The sequence below is a fragment of the Panthera pardus genome, unplaced genomic scaffold (genome assembly GCF_024362965.1).
Source record: "Panthera pardus isolate Hobbes unplaced genomic scaffold, ASM2436296v1 HiC_scaffold_25, whole genome shotgun sequence".
NCBI classification, from domain to species: domain Eukaryota; kingdom Metazoa; phylum Chordata; class Mammalia; order Carnivora; family Felidae; genus Panthera; species Panthera pardus.
In genome coordinates this window covers 94394643-94412545 of record NW_026526821.1, presented here as the reverse complement: position 1 = coordinate 94412545, position 17903 = coordinate 94394643, and the positions used below count along the sequence as shown (strand labels likewise).

The window sequence follows — 17903 nt, the reverse complement described above, 5'->3', positions numbered from 1 at the left end:
ATTGTTAAGTGATTTAAGAATACTTAGTGGGGGGCGCCTGGGCGGCTTGGTCGGTTAAGCGTCCGACTTCGGCTCAGGTCACGATCTCGCGGTCGGTGGGTTCGAGCCCCGCATCGGGCTCTGTGCTGACAGCTCAGAGCCTGGAGCCTGTTTCAGATTCTGTGTCTCCCTCTCTCTGTGACCCTCCCCCGTTCATGCTCTGTCTCTCTCTGTCTCAAAAATAAATTAACGTTAAAAAAAAAAACAAACAAACAATACTTAGTGGGGCGCCTGGCTGGCTCAGTTGGTTAAGCATTTGGGCTCTTGGTTTCAGCTCAGTTCACTATCTCATGATGAGATACGCTTGTGAGTTTCAGACCTGCACTGGGCTCTGCACTGGGCTCTGCGCTGGCAATGCAGAGCCTGCTCAGGATTCTCTCTCTCCCCCTCTCTCTGCCCCTTCCCCACTCTCTCTCTCTTTCTCTCTCTGTCTCTCTCTTAAAATAAATAAATAAACTTTAAAAATACTTAAGTAGTACTTAAGGATTTGTATTTTTTAAAGCAAGCTCTAGTGAGTTACTATATTTTATTTTAAAAATCAAAGTTAAAACCGTACATGTGCTGGTGAGTTAATAAGGAATTAAGTCACAGAACCTCAGACAGAAATGACTGAAGCCTCCCACCGCTGCCTCTTTCAGTCCCCCAAGATGAAGTGGCTTATTCTCCAGGTCTAAGGTCAACAGGCCCTGTTGTGCATCCAGTAGCAGCTACAGTAGTAAATGGGAGCGAATTCACTGTATTGTTATCCTTGCCCCTTTCTTTGAATTGCTAATCTTGAAAAGCCATAACACATTACAGCAATTATATTTGCTTAGAAGTTTTTTTTTGCAAGGATTGATATTTGAGCACCTGTGATACTGAGCCTATATTCCCCCTGATAAATCACCTTATTACATTTGTTGATAAAGAAAATCATACGTGAAAAACAAAAACAATAAACCAGCTTTCCTTCTGGTCATCAGTGGCATTTAACTATGCGCATATGAGCCAAAACACCACGTCAGGTGATATGCTTTGGTAAATACAAAAATAAACTGTAAAATGGCATTACGGAAATGCATATGAAGTTCTGTTAAATCCATACATTTCAAGGGAGTAATCCTTCCCATTTAATTCATAATTTCACAACAAAGATTTCATTGAAAACTCCTGGCCACTGGCTACAGTCTATTATCAGTATTTATCATTTTATGTTCCTCTCATCAAATCCTTGTGTGCTGGACTGCATTGGAGCTCTTGATCACTGGGAGAGACAAGATGTGTCAGGTCACCAGTACACAATGAGCACTCGCTCTGCGCAGTTATTAGGCACTTCACATATACCACCTAATGCTATCCTCTCATTTCTGTAAGGTCAGTAAGATCACATCCCAATTTTGCAGATAAGGGAACTACAGCACAAGATGTTAAGTCATTTTTCCAAGGTTAATGGAGTTTAACCAAGATCTGTTCCCCAAATCTGTGTTTTTTCCCAACATGCAGTTCAACTTCCCTAGGTTAAATACTTTACTTTGCAGGTAGTAAGTCTCAGGGGGCAGGCAAGTTAAGAAAATAGATGGCTTCAAGTAGCTTCACAGAAATATATGGATAATAAATCCCAAATGGATCATGTAAAGTAAAGCATTTTGGGAACGTTCCTGCTCTTTTAATTTGTCAGAGAAAACTAGACGTTTCTAACATGCATCTCTTGGTACCACTCTCAGGACATAAGTGAACAGATCACTGTGGATCTGATCCAATATGGCACTTCTTTGTTTCATGCATATTCCAAAAGTCTTCATCAAATAACTGAATACAGGTGAGTATCAGCCATTTCATTCTGAGGTGACCAGAATCACCTCAGGCAACCATCTGCAAGCTATTCAACATCTTTTTCCACTCTCACCCCCTTCCCAATTGCCTTATTGTAAGATGGGGTTTGTTTCCTCTTTCCCACAACTCATCTTTTCCTGCCTCCTAAGGCTTCACCCCTGCAATCACAACCTCTTCTTAATATCCTTAATTTATCCCCCTCTTCTGGTTCCTTCAAGTCAGTGGAAAGTCTTGTCCAAGTAAAAAACTAAATCAAACCCCTTTCAAACCAGAAAACAAACAAATAAAAACCTCCATCATACTCCTCTGTTGCCATTTTATGCTTCCTGTCCCCTTACATACTGATTTCTGGAAAGGATGGTCTATGATCCTTTTTCGACTTTCTCACTACCCACCTATTCCCCATCCCACAACAATCTGGCTACTGCCCTCACCATTCCACTGAAATTAGCCTTGCACAGTTACAAATGATCTTCTAGTTGCTTAATTCAATGGACACCATGTGCTTCTCCAGCTTATATACTAAAATTGGAAAGACGTGGAGAAGATTATCATGGTCTCTGGGCAAGAATAATAAGCAAATTCATGCAGTGCTTCATATTTTTATAGTAGGAACTCATTTTGTTATATATAGACATATCTGGTTTTGGAGAATATATTTGCATACAGAAAAAGTAGAAAGATACACATCAAAATTTTAGCGGTAGTTATGCTGGGTGATAGGATTTAGGGCAATTCTTAATTTATACATACAAATATACATATTTCACTACATATGCATGTGTATATATATGTATATACATATATATTTCAATGTGTCTAATGATATTTCTTATAAAATTATATTTCTTATCATAAAAATAAACATATCACCTCAAAAATTCAGTGACCCTTTCTCAGTTCTTTCCTTATTTGACCTCTAAGCAGTATTTGACAGTAATACTATTATTCTCTTGGCTTAAAGGACACCACTCTCCCCTGCTCTTCCTCCACTCTCTTGGCATCTTGTCCTTAGTCTCTCCCTCTTCTATGCATAGTGTCTGGGTGGGCTTCAATCATGTCAGTGGCTTATATGATGCTGCAAACTCCCAAATCTATTTCTCTAGCTCAGGATTTCTGCCCGAGTTCTAGCCTCCTATATGCCATCATTTACTAGGTTTCCAAACACTCCAACATGAACTCATCCTCTTTACCCCAAAATTGGTAATTTTATGCTTCTATAGTCATATGTCAATGAACAGAACCACTATCAATCTCCCTTGTCAGAAATGGAGAAGTCATTCTTTATTCCTTTCCTTTCTCTTACCTCCTACATCAAATCATCACTGCTCTCATCAAGGCTGTCATCATTTCTTCTTTAGGGTTATTGAAACAACCTCTTGACTGTCATGTTGGCCTCAGTCTTAGCCTCCTCTACTCCCTCCTCTATTCTGCAGCCTTAGTGGTTTTTCCAAAATATAAATTACATCATGTCTGTGTTGAAAAGCCTCTGATGACTCCCTTCGCCTAAGGATAAAGTTCCAATTATATTTACTGTCCTCCAGTATAGACATTACTCAGCATTCATCCACCTTACATTTTCAGTCTTTGTGAACTCTAGATTTAGTGACTGCTAGCGATTCTCCAAACATTCCATATTTTCTGACACCTCTAATCTTTTGCCCATGTTACTCCATCTCCAAAAACCTTCTTCCCTGTTTTAAGTTGATTTACTCTCAGTTATCCTTTGAAACTCAGCTCGGGCTTCATTTGTTGACCCACTTAGACCACACTTGCTCTCAGAGCACATTTGCTTCCCTCTACTGTGCTAGGAATCACATTCTATTTTAATTATTCATTCATTTGTCTCTTTAATAGTAGAATGTTGAGATCCTTGAGGCAAGGACTGTGAATTTAATTTTTATAATATACACATAAGTAAACAATTGGCATAAAAAAGGCAACTGCTTCCCAGCAGATACTAAACAAGGTCTCTTGAATAAATTTACCTATAAGATATTTCAGTGTCATTCTTCAAAAGTCACTAAAGTAAATATAAGTGCATCTAAAGGTATTTGTTCAGCCCTTGTACTGACAAGTTAAAGAGCTCAAAATTCAGGAAGAGCTCCAAGAAAAAAAAAAAAATCAGAACTTGAATTAGAGCCATTTTTACTGACAAGCATAAGGTCTTTTAAGCTGGCACTTTGCTGCAGGAATGCCATGATGTAATGCAGGGAACACAGCACACGAAGTGAGAAAAACAGTTTCTAGTTATATCTTTACTTTCCAGCCACCCAAATGATTCTCTTGGCAAATCACCTGCTTCATCTGAAATTGTAAGGCAGCACCTTTACGAGCCTGAAAGAACCAGATGGTCTTCTGTATTCCCTTTAGCACTAAAATAAATAATTATAACATTTCCATGAGCATGTGTTTCAACAAATTATTTTCAGTTCTTATAATACAAACCACATAATATACTAAATATATATGATAATTGGGGGGCTTATTTAAGTAAGGAGGTCCTTAAGGACTACCAAATAAGCTCTGTTAAATAAATTGATATACTGTCTTTTGCACACTGGTGGTATTACTGATCTCACAACAGGAAGGCATGGCTCTACATGCCTTGGCTCTTCAATACTAGAGAGAAATTACCTGCCACCAGTGAACCTTGATCCAAACTCCTCCCTCTAATCTGACCAAAGACAGGCATACACAAAATGCTCCTTTGACTAAATGGAAAACAGAGGGAAACAAAAGGCCTCAAGTAACACTCAAGACAGAATTCTATTTAAAATATAAGATAATTAATATGGAAAATATGGCATCTCACATACATCTTCCTCCACTAATCCTCAAAACTTACTGCTCTTTCTCTTAAACACAAACTCAATTCATTCAAATATTGTGTATCCACAGGTTTGTGTTAGGGCCGGAATCTTTTTCCAGCCCAGGGAAGAGACTTCTAAGTATTCCATGGCAATTATGTGGAATTCCACATCACTGGAATTTCCACTTTGCCATTTTTTAGTTCAAGTTTGGGTTTGTCCCCAAATGAGATCTGACAGCAAGTGAGCTGTGGACTTCTGGGAAAGGTTTTCCTAGAGAGTAGGCAGATCTGTTATTCTTCCTTGTGTGCTACTGTAACTACATGTAACATTCCGGCATCCATTTGTGACAATGAGGGGAGACCATGGCAACAGCTGAGGATAACAGAGTAGAAAAAAGGAGGGTACTTTGGTCTTTTATGACAACAATACATTTAATTAACCAAGAGTGAAACCATCCTGTCTTTAGAAATAGTAGATATGATTTCATATTTGCAGCCAAAATCCTTCCAACTGATAAAATACTACTGAGTGTTCTCAAATAGCATTCCTTGTGTTGAAATCGGTGGGCTTGTGATACATACGAAGGGATTGGCAAATTATAACCTGCAAGCTAAATCTGCCCACCAGCTATTTTTTAAGTGAAGTTTTACTGGAACACAGCCACACTTTTCTTGTATTGTCTGTGGTTGCTTTCCTGCTACAACAGCAGAGTTGAGTACAGAGAGAGTATAGCCCACAAAACTGAAAATATTTAGTATCTGCCTCTTCACAGAAAAAGTCTGTCAGCCCCTGTTCTGTGCCAGCAGATCTCAACTGGGGGCTGTATCACCCAGAAATGCTTTCCAGGCGCCATTTTGGATGTTCTGATCATTGTGAAGTTGTACAGGTCAGGCTTAATGTTAAAATCCTACATGACAAAGGATAACCGCACCCAAAATGCCAATTAGGGATCCTGTTGAGAAACACTACTCATCGTCACTATGATAAGCCTTAACTATGTGCCACATCTTGGGACCCATGAATTATACTTCACAATGCACCTACCACCTCAAGTTGGAAGGACTCACCTCCATAGGCGAACAGCAAACTAAAAGCATAGTACTGAGCACACCATTGATCCTCACTAGACATTTATTGATTAATTACAGGAAATATATTTACCATGATTTGGGGGCTATTCTTTTAAATTAGAATTTTCCAGTTTGGAAAATTGTTTCCATGCAAGCACAACCTTCCAAGTTCTATTCTAAAATACAAGTTGGCTCTGCACACAATTTTTATTGACGCATATTTTATTTTATACTCATGAATTTTTAAGTGCTTTCTACTTTCAATTTTACAGAGTGATTATAATTTCCTTGGAGTTGCTTTTATATTAAGCAGTATTTTATAAATAATGATAATTATTCTAATTCCTGCTTTAATAAAAGGACCTTAAAATATTTTATTGAAAGGAACTAAATTAGCCTCACTATGGTATAGAGATCTAAACTTGAGGGAAAAACATATGCATCTGAAACCACTGTAATTGTTTCACAATCAAGAAATATATAATCTTAACTATATAGTCAGCTGAAACATGAAAATTATAGGGGTTTTAAAATACGTAAATTGCATCCATAAAAAACAATTCCAGAGACATAAAACAAATCTATCCTCAGTGGCATATATCACAGGTCCTATATATCATAATTCACCTAAAATTGTCATTTCAGTCAAGAAATTGAACTAACAACTAGTTGGAAAACCAGGCTAAAGTACTGCTTCATTCACACCAGAAGGCTGAAGTGGCTTAGATCTTTAGGAAACAGCCAAGTGGCACTTCAGTCTTTCATATTTGAGCCACTTGGGTTTTCTTCCTGTTTTACAAAGTATATAAGGCAGTGTGATGAAGGCAATAAGGTGCACTAAACTTCGTATGTTGCAAATATTATCCCAGTTTACTAAATCTTTTCACGTTCTTTGAGAAGATTTCTTGCATATTTATAAAACAAAACCTCCTAAAGTTCTCCTAAATATTGAATAAAGAATGCCACCAACTTCTCTACTATCTAAAATGGTTGCATTGTGGGGCACTTGCGTGACTCAGTCGGTTAAGCGTCCAACTTTGGCTCAGGTCATGATCTTGTGGTTTGTGGGTTTGAGCCCCACTTTGGGCTCTGCGCTAACAGCTCAGGACCTGGATCCTGCTTTGGAATCTGTCTCTCTCTCTCTCTCTCTCTCTCTCCACCTCCCCTGCTTGTGTTATCTCTCAAAAATAAATAAACTTAAAAAAATTAAAATGGTTACATTGTATATATGAAACTTATTTGCTACGTAACATCCCCCTGATTAGATAGCAAATATTGCTAAGGTATCTCTGCCTGGGAGACATGCAGTGGTTCTGAGACATTGGACAGTGGGAACGTCATTTCAGCTTGGACCTCAAACATGAACAACTACCCACACACACAAAGGTAAAATATTCATCTCATGGGTGTATAGGACACTGTTCTTACCAGTATGGAGATGGCAGACAGAATACACACAGGACCACACACCCAGATAAAGAAAACTATTTGGTTGAACAGAAAGATAAAAGCAAAATTAGGAGATAACACATACATCAAATAGCATTATGAGCACAGCATATGGTAAGAAAGGCAAACCTCCAAAATGAATATGCTTATAGGGAATACTGAGAAATACACCAGAGAAACTCAAGGCCCTGATAAAATGCAGCAGAAAAAAAACCCAAAACAAAATCTGCTATGGGATGAAAGAGGATCCTACAACCTAGATGAAAAGAACACAACCAGAAAAACAGGCCTGCAAGCCTGCACATGAAGGGTTTTGACCAGTTTTCAGTGAAATAATATATCCAGGGGCACTGGGTCAGTCGGTTAAGCATCCAGCTCTTGGTTTCAGCTCAGCTCATGATCTCATGGTTCGTGAGTTTGAGCCCCACATTGGGCTCCACGCAGACAGCACAGAGCCGGCTTGGGATTCTCTGCCCCCCTCTCTCTGCCCCTCCCCCATGCACACTATCTGTCTTTGTCTCTCTCAAAAATAAATAAATAAACTTAAAAAATTTTTTAAAGAAATTGTCATGCAAATATACTAGATCATTCACACTCTGTTATATATTCATGTGTAGAGCAAAATGTACATAACTCTCAGCTTAATGACAAACTCAGTTCTCTACTCTCACCACACACACACAAAACTACTTGGTTCTAGAAAGAAGTTGAAGGCCTACCCACGTAGCACTGTTTACCATGTATACCTGGAACCAGCGTTTCCTATGTCACCACTACAATCAAGGCTGTAATACCCAAACAAGGCAAAAGTTGGGTAATAACACCACTTTTAAACTAGACTTTGAATTACACAAAATGATTTATCGTAATTGGGAAAGAATTACAAAATACAGATAGAAGGAAAAATTATCTCAAATTCCACTCTTAACACTTCGGTGTATGTTTCATGACAGACTGTTTGTTTCTGTGTTTTATATTTACTATGTGTATTGAAAGTTTTTCTTTAAAATGGGGTCCAGCATGTGCACTGTTTTAAACAACCTGTTTTGTGCCCAAGATCAAAACATATGAAAGAGCATCTGTACATTTTTGGGAACAAATACTCTTTGCTCTTCTACATAAACAGTTGTTTTGACGGTAAGCTGGTACTGTACTTTTTGAATTAAAATTTTTGATTCTCACATATTTTCAATTTCAATCAAATCAATTTCCAATAATTTACGTTAATGATAAAATTTATAAAACACGATTCTCACAAGTTTCATTATATTCTCATATATTCTCATAATTTGGAAGACTGCATAAAGGCCAGTGTAGCTGGAACACAGAAAAAGAGACAAGGGTAGGATGGAAGGTGAGAACTGGGAAGGGACGGGTCTCAGGAGGGCTCATAGCACACAGGCAAAAATGTGGATTTTGTCCTCTGTGCAAAGGGAAACAAATGTGGAGTTTCCAGCAGTACAGAGATCAGCTTATGTCAATTTTTATGATCTCCTTCACCATGCATATGACTACTCTAAAGTCAGAGTTGTTAGGTTTCTGAAAAATATGCCTGAAGAGCCATGGAGAGGGGAAAAGAGGACAAAGCTGCTGTCTCTTAGATAAGAGAGTAAAAACTCCTGAGAAAAATCTTAGAGGCGCCTGGGTGTCTCCGTCAGTTAAGTGTCCAACTCTTGATTTCGGCTCGGGATATGATCACATGGTTGTGGGATCCAGCCCCACGTCACGCTCTGCACTGTCAGCAGAGCCTGCTTGGGATTATTTCTTTCCCTCTCCCTTTGCCCCTCTCCCCACTCACACTCTCTCTCTCAAAATAAATAAATAAACTTAAAAAAAATCTAAAAATATAAGAACTATATTGTGAAGCTGAAGAAAATAAAATTAACAAACAAGTTGGTGACAGTGGAAGATAGTAAGTCAGAGGTCATCTAAAAGGCACGGAAGAAAAATTCCATCAGGGAAAGAAAATAGGTTAACAAAAATTAAGTAATATTCATGGTTAAAATGAGAAATCTGAACTGCTTCTATGGAACAAAAATAATTCAGTCTTGGACCACTCTTAAGTGAAATGTTATTAATTCTTTAAAAGCATAACTACTTAGATTTTCAATAAAATTTTTATAAAGAAAAAAATTCATTTGTTCCACAATTGACAACTTCATCAACTTTAAGCAACATCATCAACTTTAGATTAAAAATTTTTAACGTATTTTTGAAATAGGAAAACCTAGGTCAAAATATCAACTAAGTTGCTCAAGGACTTCTCAAGAATGACTTAAAATCATGAATATTCTATTTTTAATAAGTCTATTCTATGGAAATATACAATCTATTGAGCAAAGAATTCATCATTAGATATGATATCTTTATGATTTGGCACAGTGTCAAGGCTATTCAAGGAACAGTATGTTTCCCCTCATTAAGTATGATGTCTGTATTGAACAGCATGTTTTAAAGACATCAAGTGTCAAAAACCTTGAACAAGAAATGTTAACACTCTGATAATGTGTAGTTAAACACTAAATAAACTAACAATATACTCCAAAAATAAAGCATCAATTGAATATATTTGGACCGGGAGTTACTTATGTGAAAAATTTCTAAATCCACTTGAAGCAAAAACATTAACTGTCAAAATACGCTACAGTGGGATCCCATTTTTATACCAACAATGGAAAAATAAGATTTAATAGAGAAGTGCCATGATGCAACAAAGTGGGGGGGGGGGTGGTGACCATACGTTTATGAAGACAGAATTCAACCTGTGATGTAATTGCAGTTAGGATGTAACCAGGCCTGAAATAGCAAAACCGCACTTTATCTGTTCAACCAGATTTGTCATACACCCACGGGAAATGTGTTTCTAGGAGGAGGCGGCAGGCAATAGTGTACTGGGTATTCACATAATGATAATCATCCTACAAACTTCCCTTAAAGTAGCTCTGAGAACATGGATGTGTAGCCTTAGTACTGTGTGTGTCAAACCCTCCTGGCATATTTTGAACAACTGTGGAGCTCCTTCACTCCTTGGATTCACATGCTAACTTGTTTTTGTGACTTAAGGCAAATGGAAAGTCACTGCTGAAATAATTAAGAACCACAGCCTTTCTAGAGTTGGAAGAAATCTGGTTTTTTTTTAAATAACACATTCTTCATTTGATGGCAAAACCATCTATATCTTTAGAAGCAAGTTTGTAACTCTTTCCTTCAAGTGGTGATCTCATACGATAAGGCCAAAATACATTCCCGGAGCTGCAGCCCCCAAAAGGTTTAGCACTGAAGCAGTTCTGAAAAGAAATTTACACATAAGGTAAGAGCCGGGGATGGGAGATCTTGGAAAATCTACATCTAAACTATACATCTTTACTAAACTCAGAATCATGCTCATGATCTATGCATAAATTATTGAACATGTAAGATTGTTATTTATATAATGTTTGTATAAGTATTCTGGAAAATGTCCTTACTGTAATCATCTCTATCTCCCTGCCCCCATCTTACACCTCTCCATTTAACCCACCATTCACCCCAGAGCAATTGTTCTAAACTACAATCCATTGTTGTCTTCCTGTCCTTCAGCAGTTTGCCATCACCTCCCACCACGCAAAGTTATTCAGCATCTAGCCTTGCTTAGCTGTCCACACTGATCCTCATACCTCATCCTCATTGTACTTTTCAGATTTACAGTCATTTCCCACGCCTTTCTTAAGTCTGCAGGACTCCAAATATACACACATACACACAACCAACTCGATATTCCCAGGACACATGTGTCCACCTAAACATATAGGGTTACACAGAACTGTGCCCTCTGTGAGACTCTTTTTTTTAATGTTTACTTATTTTTGAGGGAGAGAGATAGGGAGACAGTGCAAGCAGGGGAAGGGCAGAGAGAGAGAGGGAGACACAGAATCCAAAGCAGGCTCCAGGCTCCGAGCTGCCGGCACAGACCCTGAATTGGGGCTCGAACCCATGAACCGTGAGATCATGACCTGACCCAAAGTCGGACGTTTAACGGACTGAGCCACCCAGACACCCCTGTGTGCCTCTCTCTTGCCCAGCAAACACCCACTGCCCTTTCATGTCTCAACAAAAGCGTGTTGGTTTCTGTCTTCTGTGTTTTTTGACACACCATTCTAGGTAGAGTTGGGAGTGCATGGCACAATAACTTACTCTTTAATTGTGTATTTATATGTTCCTCCCTCACATAGGCAGAGTCTCCATCTTCATACTCCCAGTACGAAGCACAGTGCCTGACATTCAGGAGACTTTTAAGTTAATGTATCAGTTAAATCCATAATTTAGCATATACATGTATTTATGAACTTGAAAAACTCATCTCTATTTATTCTACATTTATATATGCTTATAAATTAGAAAATGATGCAAATTAAAACATTTCCATTTCTTGGAATATGACAGAATTTCCCACTGTACAGAAAACAAGACACAATCCTTATGCCAGGACCATTTATATCTCACAGATACTTTATTAAAAGAGAAAAAGATAAACAGAAGACCATATTCATTTTTCATTAATTGTATAATAATATTGGGTGAATATTGGTAACCTTAAGGTTTCAAGTAAATGTGTAATATTTCTTTAATTTAGGTATATTTTAATTTTTTTATTAAGACTTTATTTTTTAGAGCACTTTTAGGTGTACAACAAAATTGAGAGGGAGGTACTGAAATTTCCCATATACCCTCATCCCCACCTATACATAGACACTCCCATTATCAACATCACTCACCAGAATGGTACATTTTTTTTTTACCAAGAATGAAACTACATTGACATATCATAGTAACCCAAAGTACATAGTTTACCTTAGGGTTTATTCTTGGTATTGTACATTCTGAGTTTGGACAAATGTATAAAGACATACAACCTTCATTATAATATCATTCAGAGTATTTTCACTGCTCCAAAAATTCTCTGTGCTCCACCCATTCAACTCTTTCCCTCCCCCATCCCACCTCACCCCCAGAAATCACTGGTATTTTTATGGATTCCACAGTTTTGCCTTTTATATAATGTCATATAGTTGGAGTCATACAATACATAGTCTTTTCAGATGGGTTTCTTGCACTTAGCAATATGCATTTAAGGTTCCTCCATGTTTTTTCATGGCTTGATAGGTCATTTCACTTCAGCTGAATAATATTCTATTGCCAGATATACCAGTTTGTTTATCCATTCATTTACTGAAGGACACCTTGGTTCTTTCCAAGTTTTTACAATTATGAATACAGCTGCCATCAACATCATTGTGCAGGTTTTTGTGTAGATGTTTTCAACTCCTTTGAGTAAACACTAAGGAGTGCAGTAGCCAAATCATATGGTGAGAGTAGGTTTAGATTTGTAAAAATACTGCGGGACTGTCTTTCAAAATGACTATACCATTTTGCAGTTCCACCAGCAATGAATAAGAGCTCCCACTGCTCCACATCCTCACCGGCATCTGGTGTTTTCAGTCTTCCAGGTTTGGGCCATTTTAATACTTGTGTACCAGTATGTCACTGTTGTCTCAACTTGATTTCCCTGATGACATATGATGTGGAACATCTTTTCAGAAATCCACTATCTGCACAGGTTTTTTTTGCTGAGTGTCTATTAAGATCTTTGGCCTATTTTTTATTGGGGTTTCTTGTTTTCTTATGATTGAATTTTAAGGGTTCTTTGTATCTTTTGGATAACACACTTTTATCAGATTTGTGTTCTGTAAATATTTTCTCCCAGTCTATGACTTGTTTTCTAATTCTCTTAATACTGTCTTTTGCAGATAAGTTTTAAAATTCAATGCAGCCCAGATTATTTCTTTCTTTCATGGATTGTGGCTTTGATGTCATAACTTAAAAGACATCACCATACCCAAGGTCATTTAGGTTTACTTCTATGTTATCTTTCAGGAGTTTTATAGTTTTGTGTTTTAGGTCTATAATTCATATTGAGTTTTTATGAGGGTATAAAGTTTTTGTCTAAACTCATATATATACATATATAAATTCTTGCATGTGGATGTCCAGTTCTAGCACCATTTGATGAAGTGACTATCTTTGCTTCATTGAATTGCTTTCACTTATTTGCAAAAGATCATTGACTATATTTATGGAAGTCTATTTCTGGGCTTCCTATTCTGTTCCATTGATCTATCTCTCTATACCTTTACTAATACCAACATTCTTTTAACTACTGTAGCTTTACAACAAGTTTTGAAGTTGGGTGACTTAAGTCTTCCAACTTTATTCTGCACCTTCAATATCGTGATGAGTATTACAAGTCTTTTGACTCTTTACAAACTTTAGAATCAGTTAGTTGATATTCATAAAACAATTTGCTGGGATTTGATTGGACTGCAATGAATCTGTAGATCAAGTTAGAAAGTACCAATCTTTTGACAATTTTGAGTCCTCTTACCCATGAAAGTACAATATTCTCTCCATTTATTTAGTTACTTGATTTTGCTCATTAGAGTTTTATAATTTCTTCATATAGATCTTATGCCTTTTTTGTTAGATTTATATTTAGGTATTTCTCTTTTTTGATGCAAATCTAAATGATACTGTGTTATTAATTTCAGATTCCATTTGTTACTGATACTATGTAGGAAAGTAAACGAATTCTGTATATTAACATTATATCCTGCAACTTTGCTATAATTTTTTTTTAGTCCAGGAGGGTTTTGTCAATTCTTTTAGATTTTCCACATTGATGACCATGTTATCTGTGCACAAAGATAATTTTATATCTTCCTTTCTAATCTGTATATATTTTATTTCCTTTTCTTGACTTTTGTATTAGCAAGGTCTTCTAATATGATGTTGAAAAGGAGTGGTAACAGGGCACATCTTGCCTTGTACCTGATCTTAATGGAAAAGCTTCAATATTCTCACTAATAAGTATGGTGTCAACTGTAGATTTTTTATAGCTATTCTTGATCAGTTTATTTTGCCTAATATTTTGTTCTCCTCTATTCCTAGTTTTTTAAGAATTTTTGCATCTTTATGTTCATAAGAGATAATGATCTGTAGTTTTCTTGTAATGTCTTTGCTGGCTTTGGTATTAGGGTAATGTGGCTTCAGAATTAGTTAGGAAGTATTTCCTCTGCTTCTATTCTCTGAAAGAGATTGTAGAGAATTGGTATCATTTCTTCCTTAAATGTTTGGTAGTATTCACCAGTTAATCCATATGGACCTGTGCTTTCCATTTTAGAAGGTTATTAACTATTGATTCAAGAAGGTTATTAATTAATGATTCAATTTCTTTAATAGATATAAGGCTATTTAGATCATCTATTTCTTCTTGTGTGAATTTTGGCAGACTGTGTCTTTCAAGAAATTGGTCTATTTAATCCAGGTTATCAAATCTGTGGGCATAGAGTTGTTCATAGTATTCCTTTACTATCTTTTTAATTTCTGTAAGATTTGTAGCAATGTCTTACTTTTTAATTTCTGATATTAGTAATTTTTGTCTTCTCTTTGTTTTTCTTAGTTAGCCTAGCCAGAGGCTTATCAGTTTTCATTGATCTTTCAAAGAACCACCTTTTGGTTTCATTGATTTTGTTTAATTTCCTGTTTTCAATTTCAGTGATTTCTGCTCCAATTCTTACTATGTCTTTTATTATTTACTTTTGATTTACTTGGATTTGCTCTTCTTTTTCTAGTTTCCTAAGGTGGAAACCTAAATGATTGATTTTATATCTTTCTTCTTTTCTAATATACAAATCCAATGATATAAATTTCTCTCTAAGCTCTGCTTTCACTATATCCCACAAATTTTGGTATTTTATTTTCATTTTCATTTAGATCAAAATATTTTAATTTTTCCCTTGAGATTTCTTCTTTGACCCACATGGCATTTAAAAATGTGCTATTTAATCTCCACATATTTGGGGATTTTCCAGTTATCTTTCTGTTATTGATTTTTTGTTTTTGTTGTTTAATTCCATTGTGGTCTAAGAACAGACATTGCATAATTTTTATTCTTTAAAATTTCTTAATGTATCTTTAGTGATCCAGAATGTGGTTTATCTTGCTGAATATTTTATGTGAGCCTAAAAAGAATGTGTATTTTGCTACTGTTGGATGAAGCAGTCTATAGATATCAATTATATACAGTTAATTGATAGTGTTGTTGAGTTCAAGTATGTTCTTACTTATTTTCTGACTGCCATATCTGCCATTCCTCTTCCTGACAGAGAGAGGTATTGATGTCTGCAACTATGATAGTGGATTCACCTATTTCTCCTGGTAGTTCTACTGGTTTTTGCCTCATAGAGTTTGAGGCTCTGTTGTTAGGAGCAAACATGTATCTATATAATTGAAGTACTTACTTCCACAGTGCCTACTTTTCCAGATGCTCTTTTCTATTTTATTATAGTTTTGAATCATTCATCAGGCCTCAGTATACTGATTTCTCAGCCCACTAATATCAATCTATTTCCTCAATTAAAAAAACACATACTTTTTTTTAAAGAAGTGTAGGTATCTCATTTACAAGAGCTCTATTTAAGAGGCATAATCTTCCACTTTGCCATAATAGCAAGGATAATATTACAATTCATTACTCATTCATTAAACAAATGTTAATTGAGCCTCTATTATATGATCAAAGGGCCCTTTGTTGATCAGCTTCTCCCTTTCTGTGTATCTCATTTTATAATACCAGTCTACCAAGGTTAAACTATAGTAATTATTAATTTATTTAAAGTTATTTCCTACCTTTTGATATTCTACTCAAAAGAACTGTGGATTGTCTCTAAAATGTCAATTTGCAGACTTGCTAACCCTTCCTGACTTGGTTTCTACTCTTCCTTTTGTGTACCTTCCCTGACACATCAGTTCATTCATCTAGAATGAACTTGAAACTCCTTGTATACTATCAGTACAGCTAGAACATTTTGCTGTAAGAACACTAATTATGTTCCACTGTAATTGCATGCATACTTGCCTCCTGAAGCAAGAACAAGGGCTATGTAGCCAACCCCATGTCCAGCTTGGGTCAGATCCCTTCCCCCACTACACACATACCCACACATTAATGCTCCATAGTACTCCACACTTCTCACCATAACTATAGTTAATTATGTTTTATTTCTACCTCCTTCTTAGAATATACACTCTGTGAGTACAGAAACTGTTCCCAGCAATTATTCTCCCAGGGGATCTGGTGCAGAAATCAAAGCACAATAGATATTTCAATTACTATTGATTGGATTAATTAACTAATTAATGCACACCACCAAAAAATACCCTGATGACTTAGCTTCTATATGCTAGTCTTGAACCAGCAACATCTACTTGATTGAAATCCTCCCACACATTATCTTTCCTAAAATATCTTCCAGAATGCAGTGTGTTCCCCGAGTTGCTATTCTTTTTGCATTTTCCAAACCCTTCTCCTGGCTCCTTTCATCAACCTTCCTCACCTGGTAAATATTCTTCAATTTTAATTACATGCTTATTGTGGTGAATCACAATTGAAGTAATTTTAGAAGGTGAGATATTTGCTAACTGTAGAAGAAAAAAAAGCCTAATGAAATTCAAATATCTTTCCCTGCTTATTATCCAAATTTACAGCTGTTTGCATAGCTCTACTTAATGAATATAGCTATTTTCATATCCATCTGAATTCCCAATCTCTTTCTTGTTACTGTTTAAAACTGTCTATCCTCCCCCAGAAATCAGGGAATAATCTTTTCCTTTTTTAAACCAGACTTGACTAGAGCTTCCCTCACATTTGCTATGGAAAAAAAAAAAATTAAAACATATTTTGGGAGTTCCCCAGAAAAGTTGTAGAAGGAAAGTAAGGAAAACAGAAAGGGGGCAAGTAAGGAAGGAGAGAGAAAGGGAGAGAAAGAGAGAAGTAGAAGAGGGAGATCTTCTCCATATGGCTCAAGAATTCTTTCACAACTGATGAAAGGCAAATTATGAACATACAATTAAGACTGTGCCTGAGACCATGGATTGGTCTGTAAAAGTTCTAATAACATTTATTGCAAAATTTGAAATAATGTAAAAACATGGTGAGATTAATCTTCCAGCCCTTTCATATATTTTTAAGTGGATTTTGTTTTTCTTCTATTGTCAATTTATAAAAATTTCAAAACAAAATAAACAAAATATTACAAAATAAACAAATATTTTACAAAATATTACAAAATAAACAAAATAAACAAAATATTTATTTGTAGACCATACACATGCATCTAATTATTTTTTTGCATACTTGCCTATAATAGTGGAAATTAGTTACTTAAGATTAAAGACCTGTCTTCTAGTAAGCTTAATAATTTTCTCTAACTCCCTATTGAATATAAAAATCACATATAAAAGAACTTGTTAAATCTGTAATGATTATAAGATTGTTTATGTTCAGATTCATGCAAATTTCAGGCTGATGGTATTTCAGAATGATATTATCATCAGCATTTACTTGGAATGGAAGAAATAGATGAGTTGGCATAGGAGAGACTCTTACCAAGAACCTGGAAGCACATATAAGGCTCATTAGTCTGTCTCACTGTTTTCTTTCCTAAGTCACTGGTTAAAACTCTTCAAGGGCTACTTGTCTTTGTAGTTGTATATGCTTGAGTCTGTATGGATAATGCTGGCAAGCCTCCCAGAAAATGCAACAATCACAACTGCATAGGAAATAGATGAGCACAAATGTCTCACCATCAGAAAAATGTCAAGTACACACACAGGGTTCAGGATA

At 36.2% G+C, this 17903-nt stretch overlaps 1 protein-coding gene and 1 non-coding gene across 5 annotated transcripts in view; one reads left to right on the top strand and one right to left on the bottom strand.

The window, feature by feature from the left end:
- CTNNA2 (catenin alpha 2) overlaps nucleotides 1-17903 on the bottom strand; it is a 1099255-nt gene that overhangs the window by 970503 nt on the left and 110849 nt on the right. The window lies entirely within an intron of this gene.
- Nucleotides 2354-2456, top strand: LOC128773554 (U6 spliceosomal RNA). Its single transcript, XR_008417920.1, has one exon. It is a non-coding gene; the product is annotated as a U6 spliceosomal RNA (small nuclear RNA).